The 25,472-nt window shown below is 49.9% G+C and overlaps 1 protein-coding gene across 2 annotated transcripts in view; it reads right to left on the bottom strand.

Annotated features, from left to right (window-relative positions):
* Positions 1–24,841, bottom strand: part of MGMT (O-6-methylguanine-DNA methyltransferase) — a 277,279-nt gene extending 252,438 nt beyond the window's left edge. Inside the window, exon 1 of one of the 2 annotated variants that reach the window (XM_061403853.1) lies at positions 24,732–24,841. The gene's annotated coding sequence lies outside the window, so the exon portion shown is untranslated. The remainder of the gene's footprint in view (positions 1–24,731) is intronic. The other variant, XM_061403852.1, reaches the window with a different exon arrangement.
* Positions 24,842–25,472: the final 631 nt, after the last annotated feature.

The raw sequence follows: 25,472 nt of genomic DNA, 5'->3' as shown, positions 1-25,472 counted from the left end.
TTCTGTCCAGGTCAAGCCTGAATTCCTAACCACACTGACACAGGTAATTAAATGAATTCTGCAGACTACGTTTTGTGAAGCAAGCACAGGAAATACCCTCCTTCACAAATGGGATTTCATGTACCAAGCGATCCCTGAGGTAGCAACAGCCAATACGATGACACAGGTTTACCAGAGTCTGTTTAAGAAAAACCCGTAAGTGAGTAAGTGCGCTTCCATCACAAGACCCAGGTTTCTCGCTGCCTGAGACAGGTGGTGGCGAAACTGCACTCTGTCGGGCTGGACTCAACCTGCAGGTGCCAGGGCGAACTGACAGGCTCTAATATACACAGAGGTGACGGGGGCAGAAATAAACGCAGTGCCTCCTGACGCGCGTGCGTGGTCAGCGCACACGCGTGCCCTGGCTCCACCCACTCACAGGGGTCAGAAGCACCAGCACCTCGACAGCAACGAGCACAGCAGCGCCCAGACCTTGGCTTCTAAACCTCACATTCCAGGAAAAGGAATGGAGGCTCCCTGGAGAAGTGGGTAAATCCAGGACTGGGGCAAGAAAAACACAAGATAAGCTTGGGTTACACTGCGGGGCCAAAAGTACTAGAGGGTAGCATGTCAAAAAGAGGAGCTAATCTCAGGGGGTGTCCAAAGGCCACGTGACTAACAGAATAAGTCATGGTAGTATCAGACTGCAACCCATGACATAAAATAAATATCCAGGAGTCCATACTAACATAGTTCAGTGAATAAAGCAGTAAGCGGGAAAGAACAGAGAGCTCTTCACTCACAAGAATTCCAATTAGTAAAAGAAGAGAAAATGAAGGAGACACATGTCATCAGGCCAACAACACAGCAGTAATTGTTGCAGACAAGATACAGCAATGAATGACGAACCTAGCAGGTGAAAGCTGAGAACCGGGGTGTGTGCACGGCCTCACAACACCTCCCTCAAGGTGTCAGCTGCAGAGAAGGACACTGTAACGCTACAGCTGGAGAAACGCGAGCAACGCCAACTTCACCCCACGCCCGTGCCTCGCGTCACCTGGACACCACACGTGCCGTGATGCCCCGCGGGGGTCCTCATCTCTGCGCTTTCCTCACCAAAAATGTGAACTTCGATCTAATCAAGAGAGCACATCACAAACCCAAAGGAGAGACATTCCACTGTATAACTGACTGGTCTTCTTCCAAAGTGTCCAGGTCACAAAAAGAAGGAGAGAGGGACCCCATGAACTAGACAAGGGGGAGCCATGACGATGGAATGCCGTGTGGGGTCTTGGACTGGACGGCAGAACAGAAAAAGGACATGAGTGGAAAGAGTGCTGGAATTCAAACAAGGCTTACAGTGTCACACAACACTAATTAATGCTGATTAATATGCTAATACCTTGTACATTCATTCCCTGGCTGTGGGAACTGCATAAAGTTATGTACTAGGGCCATGGGAGACAGTAACACTATGCAAAACCAGATGGACGGGATACAGAAACGACGCTAAAGTTATTCAAAATAAAAAGTCAAAAAAGCCCCCCGACTCCACTGACACCCATGTGCATGCAAGGTCTATCCTGACCCTGAAGACCTGGCCGTTCAGAAACAGGGAGACGGGAGCCCGCAGGGTGAGAGGCGTCTGCAGGCCTGTATCACCCCAACTGCCCTGGGTGGGGAAGCCCGGTGGACAGGCATTAGCGTCCCCAGTGTAAACCCGTCCTGCGACCCCGGGTTCAGAACCATGACGCTGCATATTTGCCTCTGGAAAGCGTTGGTACAGAGATCCAGGTCTGGGGAGGGGGTGTGAGCTGTTGCTGGGAAATAAAAAGGTTAAATAGATCATAAATTAAGATTAGCGTCAGCTGGCCTATCACTTTATCAGCAGCTTTCTATCACATTATAAATCAGACTAGAGATGGGGCACCTCCTATTTAAAATCAGGAGCCACTCAGAAGATCTTCTCCATAGCTTCTACCCCGATAGGTCTCTCCAGCCGACGAAAAGGGAAATGCAAGGTCATGGAGACCAGCACATTAGAGGGGAGTAATTAAAAGGGGAAAGGGGGCGGATTACACATGAGTGTATGTAAAGCGATACAAAACACTGCTTGGGGAGGAAATTTCTCCCTGTATTTTTCCCCAGAAATACCCGGTCCACAGAGACAGCCAGCAACAGCACTTCACCTCCAACAGTCGCACGAGCTGATGAGACAGGAGCCAGGAGACCTGGCCCAACTTCACAACCCCGAGCGAGTGCAGGGTCAGGCCGCGTAACTCGGACGGAAATAATGGCTGGAGAGGCCCGCCAGTATTTTACCCAGACATTTTTATAAGGAAGCCAGAGGTGGAGAGCACAGCTAGGGTAACTATACGAATTTCAATTTTACTAAAATGTTATGTCCCTTGAGCCAAGGTATTAATCTTGTTATTATACAAAAGCAGTCTCTTCGCACTGGCCATTCATTCAACTTGAATGGATTTTAAAACGTACTTGTTGTTGGATCATGTGAAAAAGGCAAATAGAAAGTATGCATAACTAAGGAGGCTCAAACTAGACTAGGAGGTGGGGGGGTGGCTGGAGAAAGATGGAGTGAGAAAGAAAATTCCACACCTCTGTGCCTCCCCTGCCTCCCCTGCCTGCCAACGCAGGAGACACGAGAGACTTGGGTTCGATCCCTGGGACGGTAAGATCCCCTGGAGGAGGTGGCACCCCACTCCAGTATTCTTGCACAGAGAATCCCATGGACAGAGGAGCCTGGTGGGCTACACATAGTCCATAGGGTTACAAAGAGTCAGACACGACTAAAGAGACATAGCACAGATGTTTATAAAACACCAAGCGTGACCCCAAAGAAACAAATGACTAATTTTCTCTTCTTCAAAAGGATGAGGATAAAATTAAAAGGGAGTCTCCAAACAACCAGACCGCCCTGGTCACCCTGTGCCTTCTGGATCCGGCCACTCACAGGGGCACACCTGCCCCTCACCCTGGCCACACCCGAGCACCGACAGAGAGCTTCAGCTCTGCCAGCGCCGGACACGGCAGACCCCTCTCGGTCCCGACAGAGAGCATCGCCTCTGCCAATGCCAGAGACGGGCAGACCCCGTGCGGTCCCGACAGAGACCATCGCCTCTGCCAGCGCCGGACACGGCAGACGCCATGGTCCCGGGAAGGCTCTGGGAAGGCCATCACACCCTCCGTGACCAGACACGGGGCTGTTTCTGCGGAAACTCACACCCGGATGAGGCCCTGATGTCACGACGTGCAGAAGCTCTGCCTAGAAAACGGGGAGGAGTCCTGGCGCAGAGAGATAAGCAGGGCAGACCAAATGCCATCCACGTCTGGCAGGGGCAGCGTGCCCCGTTATCGTTTCTCCCCCGCACAACGTGATCGACTGTAAGGGGTTATTATACAAGACGGCTCCAGAATTTTGGAGCAGGCCCGACTGCAAGGTGAGAATTGTCGCTCTCTACAAGCAAACAGAAATTTAAAAGTTTAGGAGGTCATCCATCATCTGTAATGAGTCATAATCAGCGAATGAGCTGCAGAGGATGTATCTTATCACTTGGCCTATAAAAGCTTCTGATCTATGGGGTAAAAAAAAAACAGCTGAACTTTAATAAGCACTCAATTATAACAAATAAACCCAAACACCTAATTACCAAGTGACTATTTATAGTTGCTAAAATAACTTAACCCAGTTTCACAAAGCACATATTTTAAGATTCATAGAAAAATCCTGCCCAGATCCAGCATTCGATACTACATTTATTTTGCCTGCACCCAGAGGATCAAGAGATCTGTAACTCTAAATTACATTATTTGTACCGTAAATTCAAAGAGAAATTAGTCTCATTTACAAACAGCAATTACTTATAACAGAAAACTGAATTGCAAATTTAAATTGTTAGTTTTGACAAAAATCCAAAACCTGGTTAAAGGAACACTGTGAAGCTGACAGAAGAGCCCACGTGTTGTGTCAGCAATGGCTCAGTTTACTTAAATGGTTGTGCAAGACAAGCGAACTTCCAAAAAAAACCCTTATTCTTCTCTAATTTGGCCTACTTTGTATTTTTAGTGTCCTGTTCAAATTCCTCTCCCCGAGGAGAGATGTCCCTATTAAAACAGCACAAAGAAGGAAAAATCTGTAATCTGTACAACAAAAAAGAGGAGATTTTAATGTTCATATTTTTAAATTTAGTGATAAATTAAAAAAAAAAAAAACAAGAAAACCAAATGTCAGAATCAGAGTGGACTCTAAAGCCTACTATGTAACATTAAACAAACATTTAGTCCATCTAGGGTAGTCGTGTCCAACACAGCAGCTATGAATCACAGGGCAAGGGGGCACTGGTTTAAATTTAAATGACTTAGAATAAAAATGTAAAATTCAGTTAATAAGTCACACTCACACACTCCAAGTGCCCAGTAGCCTCATGTGGCTGTGGCTCCCACACTGGCTGGCACAGGTATATTCTATTACAGCCGAACGTTCTGCAGGTAGTGCTGGCCAACCCAGTCATGTCACATTAGAGAAACTGAGGCCCAGGAGATCGAGGGTCGACCTGCTGATAAACCAGGAGCCGACCACTGAGCACTGGCTGTTCCCTCAGTCACGACGCCCAACGTGAGCCCAAGCTCCAAGCAGTGGGGGCCCTGTCTGCCAAGTGTAGAGTCAGACACCGACCCAGCACATCCCCACCCAGGAGATGAGACCCTGGCCCTGACAGGTGGGTGATGCTCTGGATGAAGATATGAATAAACGACCATAATACTTCTGGATCCAAAACTACAAGATGTAGTCCGCAAAGTCAAGAAGCCCAGAGACTAGTTAAGAATTTCTCTAAGATACAGAAGACTTCCCTACTTGGTTGTATTCTCAAAAATACCGCATTAAACATCTTTGCATGCAAAATTTTCTTTAGGACAGAGTCTCAGACATGAAACTGCCCTAAATACCCAATAATGAAATCATGTTACACCTTTATAATGGGATACCATGTCATCCCTTCTTAAAGAGATGGGAATACCAGACCCACCTTACCTTCCTCCTGAAAAATCTGTATGCAGGTCAGGAAGCAACAGTTAGAACTGGACATGGAACAACAGACTGGTTCCAAATAGGAAAGGAGTACGTCAAGGCTGTATATTGTCACCCTGCTTATTTAACTTCTATGCAGAGTACATCATGAGAAATGTGGGCTGGAAGAAGCACAAGCTGGAATCAAGATTGCCAGGAGAAATATCAATAACCTCAGATATGCAGATGACACCACCCTTATGGCAGAAAGTGAAGAGGAACTAAAGAGCCTCTTGATGAAAGTGAAAGAGGAGAGTGAAAAAGCTGGCTTAAAACTCTACATTCAGAAATGGCATCCAGTCCCATCACTTCATGGCAAATAGATGGGGAAACAATGGAAACAGTGACAGGCTTTCTTTTCTTGGGCTCCAAAATCACTGCAGCCATGAAATTAAAAGATGCTTGCTCCTTGGAAGAAAAGCTATGACAAACCTAGACAGTGTTTTAAAAAGCAAAGACATTACTTTGCTGACAAAGATATGTCCAGTCAAAGCTATGGTTTTTCCAGTAATCACATAAGGATGTGAGAGTTGGACCATAAAGAAAGCTGAGTGCCGAAGAATTGATGCCTTTGAACTGTGGTGTTGGAGAAGACTCTTGAGAGTCCCTTGGACTGCAAGGAGATCCAACCAGTCCATCCTAAAGGAAATCAGTCCTGAATATTCACTGGAAGGACTGATGCTGAAGCTAAAGTTCCATACTTTGACCACCTGATGTGAAGAACTGACTCATTGGAAAAGACCCTGATGCTGGGAAAGATTAAAGGCAGGAGGAGAAGGGGATGACAGAGGGTGAGATGGTTGGATGGTATCACCAACCTGACGGACATGAGTTTGAGCAAGCTCCAGGAGTTGGTGATGGACAGGGAAGCCTGGCGTGCTTCTGTCCATGGGGTCGCAGAGTCAGACATGATGGAGCAACGGAACAGAACTGATGTCATCTCTAGAAATTATGTTGGCAAAGATTTCAGTTTCACAGATAAGCACTTATGAAAAAAAATCAGGTAAAAGAGCTATACACAAAACTGGGATTATCCCACATACAGAAATTATCCCATGTGATGTGTGTATGCACATACATGCATACACGTGTGCATGTACATATGTGCATACATGTGTGCGTGTACATACGTGCATACACGTGTGCACGTGCATACTATACAGTCAAGAGAAAACAGAAAATACAGGCAGAAGAGTGTATTTCCAACATACTGGTATTAACAGACAAGAACTTTAGAATAATTGTGGTTGTTGTGTTTAAAAATAGGAAAAGACAGACAAAATGAATGAGACGAGCATTTTAAATACTAAATTGAAATACATTATAAAAATACAAAATGGACATTCTAGAACTGCAAACACAAAGTTTGGAATTCAGAACTCACTGGATAGGATTAACAGGAGATGGAATGGTGTAGGAAACGGGATCTGTGATGAACGAGACAGGCCCGCAGAGAGAATGCAAACCACGGCAGAGGAAGAGAACAGGACAGTGAACAGCAAACAAGAGGCCCCGAGCCGTGAGGACACAGGAAACGGGACAAGCTCCATGATTCAACCCCAGAAGGAAAGGAGCAGGTGAAGAAGGGACATATATGGATCAGTGCATCGAGAATTTTCCAAAACAAATAACAGACACCAACCCCGCAATTCAAGAAGCTCAGCAAACTCCAAACAGGGTTCAGTATGAAGAAAACTCCCAACTAACCTCACAGTTAATTAGTTCCAAACCACAGAGAAATGGAAAACCAGAGAGAAAAGTCTTAAAAGCAACCAGAGTAAAAAGTTCCACCACCTTCAAAGGGGCAACAGCGAGGCTGACAGCTGATGTCTCCACAGAAGCCTCAGAAACCAGAAGAAAATGAAACGAAATGTTTAAACTGATGAAACAAAATACCGAGCAACCGAGTGCATATGTTGCTCAGGGCTGGGGAGGGAGAGGAAGCACCCAGACAAACCCCACTCAGTGAGGCGGCGACAGGTGTCCTGCTCATGACTTTCACTCCACAGCTTACATGTGTATCTCATACACTCCTTACTGGATTTCAAACAACACAAAATTTTAAAAAGTAAAAAAGGGGAGGATGAAAGAGGGAGGGATGGAGAAGGCAATGGCACCCCACTCCAGTACTCTTGCCTGGAAAATCCCATGGATGGAGGAGCCTGGTGGGCTGCAGTCCATGGGGTCGCTAAGAGTCGGACACGACTGGCGACTTCATTTTCACTTTTCACTTTCATGCATTGGAGAAGGAAATGGCAACCCACTCCAGTGTTCTTGCCTGGAGAATCCCAGGGATGGGGAGGCCTGGTGGGCTGCCGTTTATGGGGTCACACAGAGTCAGACACGACTGAAGAGACTTAGCAGCAGCAGCAGCAGCAGCAAAGAGGGAGGGAAAGAAAAAAGGAAAGGAAACATCTGCATCAGAAGAACAGGGAAGATCAAATTAATGTAGCAAAGAACCCTGAAGTCAAAATTCCACAAAGTGGAAAACTGACAAAACCTGGCAATGTGCACCTTGTGATGGGAAAGAGCAAAGAATACTTTTTCCAGAAGCTGAATGTCATGCTAAGAGAAACTTTCAAAACTTAATCATCTGAGACTGAAAAAAAAAAAAAAGCAGATTAGTCTCCAGCTGGAAACCAGCACACTATGGATATCTGTACGTGCAGACTGAAATTTGTACGTAACTGCAAACTTTGTGAGCCAACGCACTTCCCCTTTAGTTCCAGAAGAACTGCAGACACGTGGCGCCAACGGGGCGCTGCGAGCACGCACCCACCACAGGAGGCACGCGTCCAGCGGGGGGGCGCCCTGGGCAACGTCAGAGCAGTCACGGCCACGCGCTCCGAGTGCTCATGCGACACCGTGAGGGCACAGACACACCCCCAAGGCAACCCCACGTCCTCACACATGTCTGTGAACACGGCACTCTCTGTTAACGTCTAGTTTATCTGGGAGTACAGTTGATCCACGATGCTGTGTCCGCTTCAGGTGCACAGCAAAGAGACGCGCACACGCACCCTGACCTTCCTAGGTGTGCACAGGGCTGTGAGAGAAGCACAGCGGGGGCAGCCCGGCCTGCGGCCCCACGTGCGGACCAGGTCACACGAGCCCCCAGGCAAGGGGTTCAGTTCTCACACGCAGAGCTCTCTGCATGGCCAGACAGATGGCAACACAGGGGTTAATGCTCTCTTGAAGTGAAGTGAAGTTGCTCAGTCACGTCTGACTTTGTGACCCCATGGACTGTAGCCTATAGGGCTCCTCCATCCATGGGATTTTCCAGGCAAGAATACTGGAGTGGGTTGCCATTTCCTTCTCCAGGGGAACTTCCCGACCCAGGGATCGAACCCGGGTCTCTCGCATTGTAGGCAGACGCTTTACCGTCTGAGCCACAAGGGAAGCCCATGCTGTCTTAAGCTCTATTAAACATCAGCGATGAAGGTCCAGGCTGGCCCGAGATACACCTGCAGTAGCTGTAGATTCAGCTGAGAGAAACGCACTCTTCCACGGTCTGGTCTCCTCTTAGCATGAAACACCAACGTGACAGTCCTCAGCAAACCACCTTTCTGTTGACGCCACACATTTAAAACCACAGCGGTGACAAGAGAAAAGTCATCTGAACTGAAAATGCCCTTAATTTTCTCTGACTTCCCAATTCTGTCCTTTCCATATAGAGCTAGCTGGAATCAACCTCCTTTGGAGATGGTGGTCATTTAGTCACTAAATCATGTCCGACTTTTTGTGACCCCACGGATGATAGCCCACCAGGCTCCTCTCTCCGTAGGATTTCCCATGGAGAATACTGGAGTGGGTTGCCATTTCCTTCTCCAGGGGATCTTCCTGACCCACAGATCGAACCCAGGTCTCCTGCATTGGCAGGAGAATTATTTACCACTGAGCCACCTGGGAAGCCCCTGCTTGGGAGTAAAACCTCAAATGACATGCTTTAAATTTCTTGACAGAAACTCAGCTTGTTTCTCCCAACATCACCAAACACCTATGTGTCACTCACCCATGAATCACTCCCAGCCTTAACCTGGATCTACCTAACATAAGCAGGAACCCCCCAGGCCCTTTAAACACAGGAAGCAGGTGGACACACATGGAATGCGAGCATCGCGAGGCCAGCAGGAGAGGCTGAGCCCCCTCAGGACTTGGCTGCTCCCACCTTTCATCTGGGGGGACGCTGGGAAGATGAGGCATCACCAAAGCCCAGAAGGCGGGGCCACTGGAAGGAGCAAGAGCCACAGGTGGCCAGGGGCTGCAGGGGCGGGGCCATTCTCAACAGAGACAAGTGGACGCAGAGATCAGACAAGGAACAGCCGTATCTGCAGCCCTCACCTGGGGTGCTCCACTCTCCCCCAGCACCTCTCATGTCCACCAGAAGTCAGAGCTGAGCAAGACCAAGTGGGATGGCTCCAACGGCCACCCTGCGGCTGCCCTCTGCTTCCACAGGACATCGGGTGACACAGACCCGCCCTGAGACACCCCCTGCAGTCAGGCCTCTCCCTGTGCCCTGCCCCTGAGTCAAGGAGGGCCAGCAGTGTGATCCACCTGGACCATCCTTCTTAGGTCCCTAAGCAACAATGTGATACGCTTGGCTTCCGCCGAGGACTCACAACCAAACAAAATCAAACCAGAACATTCCTGAATTTTTTAAAAATCACTTACATTCCTTATTCTAAAATTCCTACACAAACTTCTCCACAGGAAAAGGTCCCTCTCTCCTGAATGGCGACAGTCACTTACTAATCACACCCTCTTCCCTTTTCATCATGGCCGCCTGTAGGCTCCACTTCAGATTCATTTGGATCCTAGAAAGCTATCCTTGGGCTTCTCTGATGGCTCAGATGGAAAAGAATCTGCCTGCAATGCAGGAGACATGGGTTTGATTCCTGGGTCAGGAAGATCACCTGGAGAAGGTAATGGCTACCCACTCCAGTATTTTTGCCTGGAAAATCCCATGGACAAAGGAGTCTGGTGGGCTACAGTCCGTGGGGTCACAAAGAGTCAGATACAACTGAGCGACTGACATGTTCCCTTCAAGCTATCCCCAGTCCGGGTTTCCTGCCATATTTAATTTTCTCTACTAGCACATGGTCTGCTGGCAGCCACATGATCTAAATACAGCCAAGAATCAGAAAACAAACAGAAAAGTCTCCTGTCAGCCAAAACGCTGTCACAAAATCCATGCACTAAAGGTCCCAGACTCTGAAGCCAGCCTGCCTGGGTTAAAACAGCTACTATGAATATGTCTCATATGTTCAAAAAGATAGAAGAAAACATAACATTATGAAAACACAGAAGATGTAAGAGAGACCCAAATGGAATGCAGATGTAAAATAGACTATCTGAAATGAAAAATTACTTGATGTGATTAACAAAGCACATACAGCAGAAGGCGGGGAAAGTGAGTAAAAATGAACATACGACATTTTTTAAACTATCCAGGAAGAAAAAGGGAAAAAGACCAAAGAAAATGAGCACCGCATCAGTAAGATGTGAGACAACATCAGGCAGTCTAAGCTAAGCTAAGTCACTTCAGTCGTGTCCGATTCTGTGCGACCCCATAGACGGCAGCCCACCAGGCTCCCCCGTCCCTGGGATTCTCCAAGCAAGAACACTGGAGTGGGTTGCCATTGCCTTCAATACATGAAAGTGAAAAGTGAAAGTGAAGTCACTCAGTCGTGCCCGTCTCAGCGACCCCATGGACTGCAGCCTACCAGGCTCCTCCACCCATGGGATTTTCCAGGCAAGAGTACTGGAGTGGGGTGCCACACACATGCAATTGGGAGTCCCAGAAAAAGGCAGAAAATTATTTGAAGAAATAATTACTATTTCTTCATATTTGATAAAAACCTATACTCACTATTGCAAGAAACTCAATGAAACCAAAGCAGAAGAAAACATAAAGAACTAAACCAAGGCAAATCATAAATTGCTGAAAAGAAGTCATAAAGAAAAAACCTGAGAAGTGGTCGGAAGACGTGGGGAAAGACGATCACACACAGAGACACAAAATTAAGAGGGACAGCAAACTGATCATCAGAAACTACGCAAGGCAGGACACAATGGCACATATTTAAAGCATGAAAAGAGGAAAAAAGAAAAGGGTCAATATAGAATTCTGTGACAGGCAAAATATCTTTCAAGAATGAAAGTCAGAATAAAGCCTTATTCCAAAAACAGAAGAGCCAATTCATACACTAGCAGACCTTTATCTGAGAAACACTGGTGCACGTTCCATAGGCATTAAAAAGGACTGCCAGATGGAAATTCATAGTTCCTAAGAGTAGAAAACATGCAAGTGGTAAGTATGCAAATAAATATAAAAGTTTTTTCAATTTTAATCTCTTTAAAAGACAATTGACTGCCTAAACAAAAATAATAAAAGTATATTTTGGAGTTTATAACATATGTAGAAAACATACTAAATAAATATAATCCCCAAAATAGGATGAGAGAAATTGAAATATACTCATGGAAGGTTCTTACACTGTACAAGACAATGAATAATATGATGTGAATGCAGCCTATGATGAGCTAATTATGACCATTACACACCCTAGAGCCAGTAAGAGCCAATGCACATATGTGGTAAATTGAAATCATTTTTAAAATATATTCAAAGAGTCTGAACAAAGGCAGGAAAATGGAGGGAGAAGAGTGAAGGAACAAACAGAGCAAGGAGAAAACAAATATCAAGGTGGTGCATTGAATCCAACCACACTGATAATTACATAACATGTAAGTAGTCTGAATACTTCAATTTTAAAAAGACCTTATGATTAGCAAGCTGTCTATAAGAAACATGTGTTAAGTTATTAGATAAAGATAAAATGTGAAAGAATGGGAAAACATTCACCATAGAAATGGTAATGGAAAGAAAGCTGGAGTGGCTATCTGAATATCAAACACATAATTTCAAAACAAGGAAATTGCTAAGACTAAAGGCCATTAAGAGTAAAAGGGTTAATTCACCAAAACTATGTAAAAATTCTAAATATGCATGCACCTAATAAAAGACTTTGAAACAGATGAAGCAAGAACAGAGAACACAATAGGAAACAGCAAATCTCCAGCCACAGTTGGTGATTTCAATGCTCCTTTCCTATAATTTATAGAACAGGGAGACAGAGAAGCAGTGAGAATATATTAAATACAACACTTGAGCAACAAAAAATGTTTAGCATTGCTTAAATGAATTAGTAAATACTTAAAACTTTTTCAACGTTGCACTGATGTATGACTCTGGAGTCTCTAGGAAGTTTTAGGAGTGCCAAGTTGCTGAGCCCAAACAATGACAGGAATACAGGAGTGGAGGGAAGAGTCCTGTGATCTCGCCCTGCCCACCCACCTGCTCTCTCCATCCGGAAAAGCCAGGGCCTTTCAGAACCCGATTGCCCACCTGCAAACACGAGGAAGAACAGAGGTGCACACCTGTTTCCCCACCCGACGCCCAGAGCACAAGGAGAGGCACATGAGAGCACCCCGTGTTACCAGAGGAAAACGCCTATTTGCCGCATCTTCTTAAACACTGGCTGCCACCCCCACCGCTCCCATCACCTGCACAAACTTTTCCACACAAACCTGGTCACATCTCTCTAGGAGACTTGCTCCTGAACCACCACTAGAGAACTTTTTTCTATTTTGGCTTAAAGCTGGAAACGAGGAGGAGGGTGAAGAAATAATGCTTTGGAGGAGCAAGTCAGTGTAGGAACGTGAAAACAGTTAAAACTCACTAGATTTCTGGTCAAGATGCAAGACCGCTGTCCCCCCAAAATCAAGCAATCTATTCTAATTGGGTTCCCATGGTAACTGTACAATTGGGCTTTTCGATATAACACCCTGAAGTCCCAATGCACACTTGTAAAATATACTTTGAACAGCCTGAAGTGTTTTCACGTTACGGCGCTCGCAGACCAATGACTGCACGTCCCCGCCCTGCCCGCCGGGGGCGGGGCACGCTGGCAGCGGTACCAACACAAGTCCCGCAAGGAACACAGGACACCAGAGCAGGTATATAAAACGGGTCACATGCTGGAGCTCCAGCCAATCTGCTCTGGGGACAAGCCGGTATGACTACTGTCACATAACCCTGTTTACGGACTGCACGCCACACCACGAGGCCCCTCTTATTGATTTCAAGGTTAAACAGAATCAATCACTAATAATCACAAGAGGGGCCTCAAGGTTAATCATATTCTTAGACTCTCAGTACGGAATGAAACAACAAGCATAGCTGTGCTGATAAATAAAACATAACTGCGGATCCGAACCCACATTTCAGGTGTCAATAGTATGGTACTAAGCACAGCCCACAACACCGCCCCGGACCCTAGCCTCTCCCCCCAGAACACAGCAGTCTCTCCAGCCACCGCTGGGCCCCGAGTGGACCACGGAGCACAGTGCTGGTCATCCTCTGAAGACGCAAAGGGTCGCAGCTCAGAAATGGTGAAAGTTCACAACTTCAGTGTTCCTTGCAACAATCCTAAAAATACCCGCACGTTTGAGACATTCTGCAGAACCACAACGCATACTGTGGCTTCTGGCAGACTGGCGACCTGGGCAGAAGTAAATCTAAGTCTCCCAGCTTTATTTACTACATCCCCTCACCGATGGCCACAGTTTTAACGTGGGCCAGTCTGGTGCACGTGTGGGCTGGCAGGCTTCCGGGGAGAAGTGCCCTGCTTAGTCTCCAACTCTACAGAGACGTCCAAAAATCCTCAAGACAACTTAGCATGAACAGCAGCAAATTGCATGGTTCTTAGGGTCCTCGCTAGAGCCCTGTAGAATGACCATGTGATGCTCTTCGGTTCCAGCAGGAGCAAAGTACGAACTGACCCAGAATCGAGAAAAAATAGAAAAGCAACAGAAACTCCCAACCAACAAGCTGGGGCTGTAGGCCAGTGCTATTACCCCTCTTCGTGCTTAAGAAACCCAGTCAACCAGCATTTACTCCAGTCCCACCTCCCAGCCTCCCTCAGGGCCAGGGGCCTTGACTGCTTTCCAGCAGGGTCCGCCCGGCACCAGGATAAGACCAGGCCTGTCCATGGTCCGCCGGCCCTCTGGTGTCTTGACCAAATCTGCCAGATTTCCTTTCTAAAACCTCTGGGATCCTGGTAATAAGGCTTGGGTTTCTGTTCATCCTGTTTTCTTTTATTCTGATACACACCTTTCGGGATGCCAAGAGCTAAACCTGCAAACAATCCTATTTTTGAACACTGATTACCAAGTTATTTTTATCTCCAAACGCCAGCTTCATATGCAAACCCCTCATGAGTTCTGTGCTTTTGAAGTAACATTATTTAGTCTGCACCTCACCTTGTATTAGATCGAGCTGCTATAACAGAATATCACATACTAAGTGGCTTAACAGACAGAAATTCATTTTCTCACAGTTCTGGAGACTGGTAAGTCCAAGGTCAAGGCTCCAGCTGATTTGGTTTCTGGTGAGGGCTCTCTTCCTGGCTTGTAGGCAGCCACCTGCTGCCGGTAAGATCACCCTCTCTCTTTTCTCATAAGGCCGCCAATCCAACTGGATTGGGGCCCCTTCTTCCAACCTCATTTATTCTAAACAATCCCCTAACGTCCCCATCTCCCAATCCAGTCACAGTGGGGGTCAGGGCTTCAACACGTAGATTGCAGGGGCACGTTCTGTCCACAGCAACCTGTGCCCTGCAATCAGGCGGAAGCCCCACACAAGGCCACAGAGAGTTTCCAATACAGAACGCCAGCATCAAGAGACAAGAACGATACAAGTCAATCAGAAACCTGAGTGTACGTGTGATGGGCCCAAGGGAAGGAGACATTACAGGGGCTGAAGAGGCTTCCAGAAGGGCAGGGCCGTGGGAAGGATTCAGGGAGAGCCTGGGAGCAGACAGGGTCTACCATCAGGCTGAATCAGAAGAGGATCCCTAGGCAAGACTCTCTGGAGCCTCCCACCCATTCACTCTGAGATTGAGCAGCTGACGCATAGGTTTCGAGAGAAGCTGCCAGAATAAACGTGGAAGGCCTTGGGGCTAAAAGTGGCGCCAAAAGGAGCTTCACAGGCTCGTGTTCCTCTGGGGCCTGGGTGGGAAAGAGGGGTCCCCTTGGAGCATCTCTGTGCCCCTGCCTCCAACAGGAGGAGAAGGAAGCAGTCCTCGCTGCCGCGTGCCAGCTTGCAGGGCAGTGGGGCAGCAGTGCTCAGGGGCAGAAGCAGGGAGACGGCCTGGGGTGCACCAGGCAGAAAGGACCCAGGCGGCTGAGGCTGCAGCCAGGCAGCACCTCCATTGGTGGCGGAGGGACAGGAGACGGAAAAGGTCAGCCACCTGAACCCAGAGTCCACAAGGATGTTGCTCTCCATCCCAAGAGACAGCCTCCAACCTGAGAGCTGACAGAGCCGACCTGGCCCCGCACAGAGAACCTGCCTGGCTTCCAACGGGTGACGCTCCAGTTGAGCTCAGCCCCGGGCAGCCCAGTGCCAGGGCCCCTCTGTGCTGAGCCGTGCACTGGGCAGAATGGAGCAGACACCCACACCGCCAGGCCTCTGAGCTTCTCTAAGAAGTAGGCTCTGCCACACGAACACCAGGGCAGGAGTGAGGCACGTCAAACAGCTGCCTCCACATCTGAAACCACCAGAAACATGACTTCCAGCCGACGCAAAAGAGGATCTCAGTAACCTTCTCCAGAATCCACCCTGCCTGGACTGTCCACAGCCATGTGTTAAAGTGCCTTGGGCCCAGAGACGGCCTCTGGAGAGAACACCACGAGGAAATCAGAACTGTGGCCTTAGGGGCTCTTCTGGCCTGACGAATGGTCCAGAGGATACCCCTGGACAGCAGCAGGTTCTCAGTCCAGGACAGAACAGTGGGTCCAGGACACGTTCTCATCACACTCAAGGCAAAAATGAACAGGTTAGGAACACCTAAGAGGAAGTCTTTAAAGCCCGTACTTTTAGTTTAGGGAAACTGAACTCCTGATTGTGACTCAGGGCCCACGTGGGTTCAAGCTGGTGGTGGGGAGCCAGCGAGCATGTCACCCCCAACCAGGACTGAGCGTGTCCAGGGCTATCAACCACTCAGCCTGCCCGGGGTCCCCAGTGTCAGCCCGGAAAAGTCCCGCGTCCCATTAAACTGGTGGCTGCCCAGGACGGACAGAACGCGTGGCTCTCCGGAGCCTGTCCTTCTGGGGGCAGAAGGCGACCACACCAGTAATCAGAGAGGTGGATAATGCTGCATTTCAGGAATATTTCATTTTAGAACCTGCATTTGGTTCTAAGTAACCGTTCTTGCAACAAATTTCAACAGCCCCCTGCCGGGCGCAGCCACCCTCTGGTGACCCCCCGCCCGCCGCTGCCCTCCTCCCCAGCAGCTCCTGCCCCCAGGGCGGCCCGGAGACGGATGGTTGGTGCGGGTCCAGCAATCAGCCAGCGGCCGCCTCGACTCACCATCCATCTGACTCGACAGCTTAATCTGATGATAACACAGTGGTGACAGAAACAGATTCTTCTGCACAATAAAGAACAGCACACATGGGCTTTCCCAGGATAGCTGGCTAAATTCACTAACTTTTGGGCATACATCATTTCTGTGCCTCGCCCTTTATTCAAGGAACTTCCACTTGAGCGTGGAAAGCCTCACAAGCAAGGGTGGCTGTTCACTTCCAGGACGCCAGCTCCTCTGCGTCCCTGTCCCCCAGCACTGCCCCTCCAGCATGCCAGAGCCCGGTGACAAGGACGGCACCCGGCAACCTCGGGCGGAGTCTGGCTGTGGGCATGTCGCCAGGCAGCACCTGTTTTCCCCTACCCTGCCTCCCCCGACCACACCCACTGGGATCACCAGGACCACCCGGGCCTCCCTCCCTGGCCGCTGCCTCTCATCCTCCAGCGTGGGCTCCCCGGCCACTCGGCCAGTCCCACAGTCCATGACCTGCATCTGAAGAGGCTGAGCACACACCTTATTGGTAATCTACATTCTGATGTGACTGCACACCCCAGTCTTGACAGTTTCACTGTACAGATTCTGTGACTACCTGCAGGAAAGCACAGGTAACCCCACGGAGCACAGGCTGGGGATGGAGAGGCCTGTTAACGAGCCTCACTCCTCCCCGCTGACATTTCTGGCTGAACAAACAGGTACAGTAAGGCAATCTCCCAGCTTCAGCACCCAAATGCCAGGCCCGACAGACAGGGCCGACTCCCCTCCACAGCCAGCTTGCCCCCACTTCCCACCGGACTGTCTTATGGGAATAAAACACATACACACCAAACGCTGGCTCTTCTCTTTAACAAAGGGGATCCTTAACTTGGGCCTCTCCCCCAGCTGTCCCCCCATCACCCCACACTCCCCACTAGAAATGCCCCCAGATGGACCCCAAAGCACTAGCCCAACAGACTCCAGGTGACAGCACCTCCTGAAATACAGGCATGTATCTTTACACCATGTTCTGACCCCAAAGAGGACTTTTGACAGCACCCGTTTCATGGCTGCAAAGGCGGCTTGCAAGGTGAATGGGAAACGCTGCATAGTTACAAATAAACCTGGGCTGATCACTCCTACCCCAGGGCCCTGTTCAGGCCAGACACTCACAGGCAAGACAAAGACCCCGAGTGTCCCCCTCAGCAGTGACCTCGAGAATTCCCTGGGACCGACTGGGTGAAGTTCCCAGCAGGCCTTCAAAAAATGTATGAGGGTATCACCATTGCACTGGCCAGAACCTTCTGGAATGCTACTCTATCAGGCTGAACCCAACATGAGAGTTAAGAGATCCAAAAATAAGGCCCATTTCCCCATGCACACAAAACTCACTGCAGATCAAATTCTGACAAAGCTCACCGACCGGACCTCGTTACCCTTCACGCGGGAAAGTGAAAGTGAAGTCACTCAGTTGTGTCCAACTCTTTGTAACCCCACGGACTATAGCCTCCCAGCTCCTCCGTCCATGAGATTTTCCAGGTGAGAATACTGGGGTGGGTTGCCATTCCCTTCACCAGGGGATCTTCCAGACCTGGGGGCTGAACCCGGGTCTCCCACACTGCAGGCAGACGCTTCACCGTCTGAGCCCCCAGGGGAGTCCACAGAGGAAGACACTGTCATATGCTGGTGTCGCTGCTGGTTCCCGGCTGTGGCCGTAGAGTCGGAGTCTGTGTCTGGTCCTCCAGGAAGTTCTTTCAATTTAACAGGTGGTTAAGGTCGAGCCTCCTGAAGACAGTGGCTTGGGGCCATTGGAGCCGGGTGGTGCCCACTAGGAGCGCGCTCCCTAGGCCCCCCTGCCTGCTCCGGGCCCACAGAGCACAAGCTGGCTGCCGGCAAAGCACCCCTGCACACTCAGAGCTCTGCCACGGAGCGGAAGCACCTTGAGGCCAGCCACCTCGGGGGCTCCCAAATCATCCACTGCAAAACTGCCAACAGGCATCTGGGCAGACCACCTCCTTAGAGACGAAAGGGGTTTTAGAGACTTGGCAAATCAGGACCAGGCTTCATGACCCTCCAGACCCAACGGAGCCATAGACATGCGGGTTCACAGACACAGTAGAGGGGGAGCCCAACCGAGACCCCATCCCCAGTCCTGCCTCCACCAGGGACAGTTTTGCAACTGAGCTAACAAATAGCAGCCACAGTTACCATTCAGTGTTCTCCACGGGCCAGGCCTGGGCTGGTTCCCCCAGATGGAATTCTCTCCCCAAACCCCACAACAGCCCTAAGAATGACACTGCCGTTCTCTTGGGTTTTGGAGAAACCAAGGCTTAGAAGAGATTAAGTGACCTCACTCAGGTCACAGATAGTAACTAATAGAACCAGGTCCAAACTGACTCAGTCTTGTTCCCAGTGGCTACAACCTTAACCCTGCGTGTAACACCCCAAGTGAGGGCTTGGGTAGTGTAAATGTGTAAAACTAGGATGCCGACTGGTTGGGGTGGGGTATACAGACAAGAATACTGATTGGAAGAGGGGAAAACAAGGATCCTGATTGGACTCAAAGTAAAAGGCCCTGATGCTGGGAAATATAGAAGGTGGGAGGAAAAGGGGACGACAGAGGATGAGATGGTTGGATGGCATCACCGACTCAATGGACATGAGTTTGAGCAAGCTCCAGGAGTTGGTGATGGACAAAGAGGCCTGGCGTGCTGCAGTCCATGGGGTCACAAAGAGTCGGACACAACTGAGCAACTGAACTGAAAAGCAGGATGCTCACTAGACTGGAGGGAAACAAGGATTCTGGTTGGTTCCTCGCCCTTTTTACAATTAGTCTCATCGGTCTATGAGTCTACGGTTCCAAATTAAAATTTCTATCCAGGTTGTGCTTCATGCTTCACAAACAGCCATCCATGACTTCCCGTGCTTACACTCGTCCAGGGGGACCAAGTCCCTGTGATCACGGCCATCCTGTAGAAGAGGAGGCAGCTGGGGGTGAGCAGCTGCCCAAAGCCACGCAGCCAGGACACGGCATCACCGGAACCCCTTCCGTGGTTCTCCCACCCACAACTCCAGCACTTCATCAGTAAAAATTCAGTTCAGTTCCCCAAAAATGTATTCGGTTGTACATATGAAAGTTAACCCTGACCCAAGACCATAAAAATGCTTGTACCCAGAGGGTGAAAAAGACAGGCCAGCCATTCAGAAGGAAAGATGGGCGTGAAATACAACACGGCTGTCCCTGCTTAGCATTTGTTTGTAAAACTAATGCCAAAGTTTTGGTTAACATTTGCATCTTCTGTCATAACCATAAGACCGAACACTATAAAGCTAGGATAACGTGTCGGGTTTGCAATTCGAAGAGAGTCACACGTCTCTGAGGACTTACAAACCACAGACAGACCCACAGGCGTGGGCGACTCAGAACAGTGATGCCGGCCGGGGTGTGTGGGCCAGAGAGCTCTTTTCCACCATGCTCAGGGGGGTGGTGGAGACCCCAAAGACTGCCCGGGAGATGCTCAAACACTAGGGCCCCTGGCGAGCTTGCAAAGACAGCCTTCTGGGTTCTGACCCAATAATCTCCTTGTTAACCAGCACCCTCGGTAATTCTGAGACCAGCAGGCTCAGACCACCTCTGAGAAATGCTCTGCTACAGCTCACGAGTGTCTCACTTCAAGAGGAGCAATGAAGCCCACGTTTCAGGGGGTGGCTCTTACTTCTGACACCAACAAGAGGGCGGGATGTGAAGGGGACACCCTCAGCCCCTTACAATCCTATGCTCTGGGGGGTAACCTGTAGCTCAGAGTTTAAAAAACAAATGAGAAATAACTACCAGTTTGTTTTTTTAATTAAAGTAATTAATTTACTTTAATTAAAGGGAAAGGGAAATTCAGTTCCCTTTCCCACCCAGCTAAAACCTCTGAACATCCAGAGCTGGAATTGCCCGATCCGTCAATAAGGTAAGAGTTTTCTAAACTACTATCCATATGACTCAATTTGTCAGTAAAAACTGCCACCAGCGCTGTGCTTGCAGAAAAATGTCCATAAATGCATTATTGCGACTGGCAGATCGATGTCTATAATAAAAACAAATAGATTTAACAAGTGCTGGCTTTTATGAGTCGTGCCATCGGTGGACGGCGCGTTCAGTTTCACCCCTAGACTTCTGGGAATGGGCAACAGAGCCTGGCTGATACTCTGCTGACTTCACAAGTGTTCCAGGTAGGAAATTATTCTAACAAGAGAATTTTCCACGTAGGAGAGCAAGCATGCTAGGCATTTACTGCTCTCTCACAATTCGTTTCACGGCCACACACATACACACGTGACAATACGTTTAACAGCACTAAGAAAATGTTTCTGCAGAATTTTTAACTGGTTTTATCACAGCTGTGTCACAGGCCACAAGAGCTGACTCCAGGTTGGGGAGACGGGGTATACAAGGGGGACGTGAAGCCTGGAGACCCCCCACTCCTCTGCTAGGCCTTCAATCTAACTGAAAACAACTTGTAGTATCAGAAACGAGTGTCCGCATTTAGCACGTGGCCAAGGATGTCACAGGCTTTCTAGGCGGCCCAAGTAGAAAAGAACCCGCCTGACGATGCAGGAGACATAAGAGACACAGGTTCAATCCCTGGATTGGGAAGATCCCCTGGAGCAGGAAATGGCAACCCGCTCCAGTATTCTTGCCTGGAGAATCCCACGGTCAGAGGAACCTGGCAGGCTCCAGTCTATGGGGTTGCAAAGAGTCAGACATGACTGAAGCGACTTAGCACACACATACACAAGGATGTCACTGCTGTGTCAGTGGCCCCTGGGGCAGCCTATGTGTTTAGATGTTCAGCTGGAGCAGATATCATGAGGGTGGCAGCCACAGACTGGCTGAACTGCCAAGGATTCTGAGCACTTTGACATGACACTGTCTGTGACCCACTTATACGTGAGCCACGTCTGCCAAAACCACTCTGGTTCCTTCAAAGGTTACAAAATGTCACAAAGATGCTTCATTCCTTTCCTTAAGCAATTCATTTTAACAGTGATATAAAGGAGTAAGACATTCACTGGACCCCATATATTCTTGTGGCTTTCGCCAAACCTTACAACCCGCCTATTTTAACAGTGATATAAAGGAGTAAGACATTCACTGGATCCCATATACTCTTGTGGCTTCGCCAAACCTTACAACCTCCTGTACAGTAAGTTTAAGTGCTGCAGCCCATGGGCTTGCAAAGAACTGGATATGACTTTGTGACTGAACAACACTTGTTAAGAAAACTGAAAAGAAAACTAGACTATTTCTTTCCACTGACCAGCAGATAAGCAGCAGTTCCCCAGATGCCGCAGAACACATGCCTTGCAGTGCTTTGTCTCGAACAGTGGATGTCAAACATTCATCTACCAAGCCGGATACAGGGCTTCCCTGGCAGCTCAGTGGTAAAGAATCCACCTGCCAGTGCAGGAGATGCAGGTTTGATCCCCGGATTGGGAAGATCCCTGGAGAAGGAAATGGCCACCCACTCTATTATTCTTGCCTGGGAAATCCCATGGACAGAGGAGGCTGGCGGGCTACGGTCCATGCGGTTGCAAAGAGTCAGACACGACTTAGTGACTAAACAACAGCATACCCAAGTCAGGCCTCCAGAGCTAACGGAATGGGAAAACTGATGTCAAAGAAGTGAAAACTAGCCACCCCGCATAGCTCACACCTCGTTCCCTCACCCAAACAAACTACGAACACTTTCAGACCAAGCATGGGCACTGGCTTGGTTCATTTACCATGAGTATATATGAAAAGCTCACTTTCCTCCAATGGTAACACTGGGTTGGCCAAAAAGTTCATTTGAACATTTTTTTGGCCAACCCAATATTATATGTTTCTATGTCTCTGATTTTTAAATCTTCAGGTTTCATTTAAGTGATAATCTGTGGTAAGACCCAAGCTCGTTCAGCAAACAGTTGTATCAGAAACTACGCAGGAAACGGGGTCAGAGGGGACTGTGACAGGAGCCAAAGGAGCCCCAGACACAAGCCTCAAGCACCCAGAGGCCCCTCAGGGTGTCAGAAGCCTCAGGGAAAGTGGCCAGAAAAGAGGAACCTCACACTGGGGCCAGGAAGGCAGGTGGGGTGAGAGTGAAAACAAAGCTGGCAATAACGCTGACAGATCACTACTGGCAGACTGAGCGAGAGTGAGAGTCGCCCAGTTGTGCCCAACTCTCTGCGACCCCATGGACTGCACAGTCCATGGAATTCTCCAGGCCAGAATACTGCAGTGGGTAGCCTTTCCCTTCTCTAGGGGATCTTCCCGACCCAGGAATCAAACCAGGGTCTCCTGCACTGCAGGCAGATTCTTCACCAACTGAACTATCAGGGAAGCCCAGGGAGAGGATTTACTGGCAAAGAGAATTCAGAAATCACTGCTTCGCTTCCTGCTTTTCCTACAAAGGAGAATATAAGCTGAAAACGGCATTGATGCCGCCCAAAAGGGGAGTTGAAAGAACAACAGTCTTGGTTTGAATCACTGGCCTCTAAATGTTTGTCCTCTGCAAAATAAGAATAAAGACAATTTGGAAGTTTATTAAAAAATACTGAGAACAGTAAACTGTTTGGTGTTCCTGAAAAAGCAGGAGGAGAGGCCTGGAGGAGGAAGTCCACAGGAACGCTGGCTCAAGCCTGCCTTCCCCGCCTCCCCACAGGAAGGACGGAGGGGCCCTGCGTGAGACACCCGTAAGGGAAACCGTGGAAGCGCAGGCCTAAGCTGAAGATGAGGCCCAGGTGAGGCTCCACTGGTACTCAAGCAAGACCAAAACAGACAGGAAAAGAAAGGTTTAAGAACCTTCACAGCTGAGCACGAGTAAGATGTTAACCACTGTCCACACCCAGGGTTTTTATTTCTTTAAACCTGGATCTCTGACAGTGAGGCCTTTTTTAAGCAGCATCTGATAACACTAGTTAGGTCTACTTTGTGTGATACAGATTTGCTTTAATGGCAAGAATGCTCACTGAGAAAAGTACCTTCATAGAGCTCTGCCCTTGAGGCCTGCTTCACCCTGCCCCCAGACTGTAAGAGACTCGACTCTCCAACTCAAATCCTAACGCAAACCAAGAATCCAAGGAGAAATGAAACGCCTCCCAGAGCCAGGCCAGCTCTGCTCACGGGCTCTGGACCTCAGCAAGTATGGACCTGGCGTCACTGCCTCCTGGGACAAGCATTGAGTTAAAAGGTTATCAACCACCAGCCGGGGGTGGGAGGCAGCAGCTCTGACATCCTTTTCCTAAAGACGATGGCCCCAGGGCGTGCTAAGCTTTGTGAGGTCTTCTCTACCTCCCTGAGTGTTTTCTGCATTGGGGGACTCATGAGAGCAACTCAGCCCCCCCCTTCCACCATCACGCCCTGGGCTGGGAGAGGAAGAGGAGCACCTTGGCTGAGATACTCAGAGTGCGGGCGCAGAGTTCGAGGCCAGTCTAACTCTTAGCTCTTTATGTTCAACACCTCCATGTTCTTCCGCAAATAGCAGCAGTGACCCTTCTCTGGACAAAGGAGTCTCCCTCTGCCTGGTGACCATCCATGCAATCAAGCCAAAGCTGTGCTCATGTATACAAAACGTGCTTCCGGAACAAAGTCAGCCAGGAGCTGAGACACAGAGAGAAACACCACGCTTAGATTCATCATGAGCCCAGGGAGTGAGGAATACAGTTGAGAACTGCTCTGCTGTGTTTATCGTGTCCTTGGGAATTACCGTGCCCAGTGTATGTGGCTCTTAAACTTCCACTCGGTCACTCCACGTGTTAGTGTTTACAGACGCAATGAGTGCACAGTGTATACAGAGGCGGGCCCTCCTCTCACACCAAGAACAGGACATGAGGCCTCTGCACGGGCGGTTTGCTAAGGGCCTCCTGCAAGAAGGGCCAGAGAAGGGGTTCCTGGAAGCTTCCTGGGAACAGAAGACTGGGGACCAGTGCAGAGCAGGAGGGCTTTGCAGGTGTTGACCAACTAGAGGTTTGGCAGGAGCAGCACAACTCCCAGGCCAGGCCACTGTCATTGTACTTGGAAGAAGAACCCCAGGCTGGGAGAAGGCTGGGAACCCCTGGTCGCTCCTGGGGCCAGCTAGGGGCGGCTGGGGGTCCGAGTGGGCCCCACCACCATGGCAAGGGGGGCGGGGGGAGTGCCCGGAGGACCACTGGGGGCTGGACTGCCCGACGGGCTGCAGACGCCTGCTCCCCCCGGGGAGAGCCCCGAACTTTGGCGGGAGGTGACCCAGACAACTCACCGCGCTGCCTAAGCCGCCAACCGCAAGGAGCTCAGAGCGCAGGACCACGCAGCGCCGATGGAGCCCAGGAAGCCCGGGGGACGGGCGCGGGGCGGGGGCGGGGCCTAGGCCTGGGGGCGGGACCTGGCAGTGTGTTCGGGGCCCGCGCGAGCCGGGATTCGGCGGAAGCGCGGCGAAGACGCGGAGGGGCGGGACCAGGCCGAGGCTGGGGGCGGGGCCCAGGGCGGGGGTGAGGCCTGGGCCCCCGGGCCGCCGGACGGGACGCGCGCGGCGGCGGGGGCGGGACCCCTGCGGGCGGGGGCGGGGCCGAGGGTGGGCCCTGCCTCCCCGCCGGCGCGCGCCATGCCAGGTGGGAGCATGCGCAGTGCGGCGGCGGCGTCCGGGCCGACATCTCCCTCTGCGCAGGCTCGCTGGCCGGATGGCGCCGCCTGGCCAGGTTCATGCTGGCTGCCAGGCCGGTTTCATCCTCCCTGCTGGGGCCTCGCTATCGCTTTGCTGGTCCTTCCTACCCGGCAAGAGCTGGGCCGCAGCGCCTTCCTGCCTGTGCCCCCTGGGCGCTGTCTCAGCTCCTGCGGGGTAGGAAGGACCGGCAAAGCGAAGCACGTTTGCTGTTTGTTCTGGTTTTTTTCTGTTAGCTCACTGTGAAATTTTAGAACGTTTTTTCAGCTTCTCTAATCCTCGAAGTCACCATCTCTGGGGCTTCTCTGGTAAAGACTCCACCTGACATGCAGGAAATCTGGG

This window comes from Bos javanicus, chromosome 26 (genome assembly GCF_032452875.1).
Source record: "Bos javanicus breed banteng chromosome 26, ARS-OSU_banteng_1.0, whole genome shotgun sequence".
Classification (NCBI taxonomy): Eukaryota; Metazoa; Chordata; class Mammalia; order Artiodactyla; family Bovidae; genus Bos; species Bos javanicus.
The sequence above is the reverse complement of the archived record's forward strand: the minus strand, read 5'-3'. Positions and strand labels throughout refer to the sequence as shown.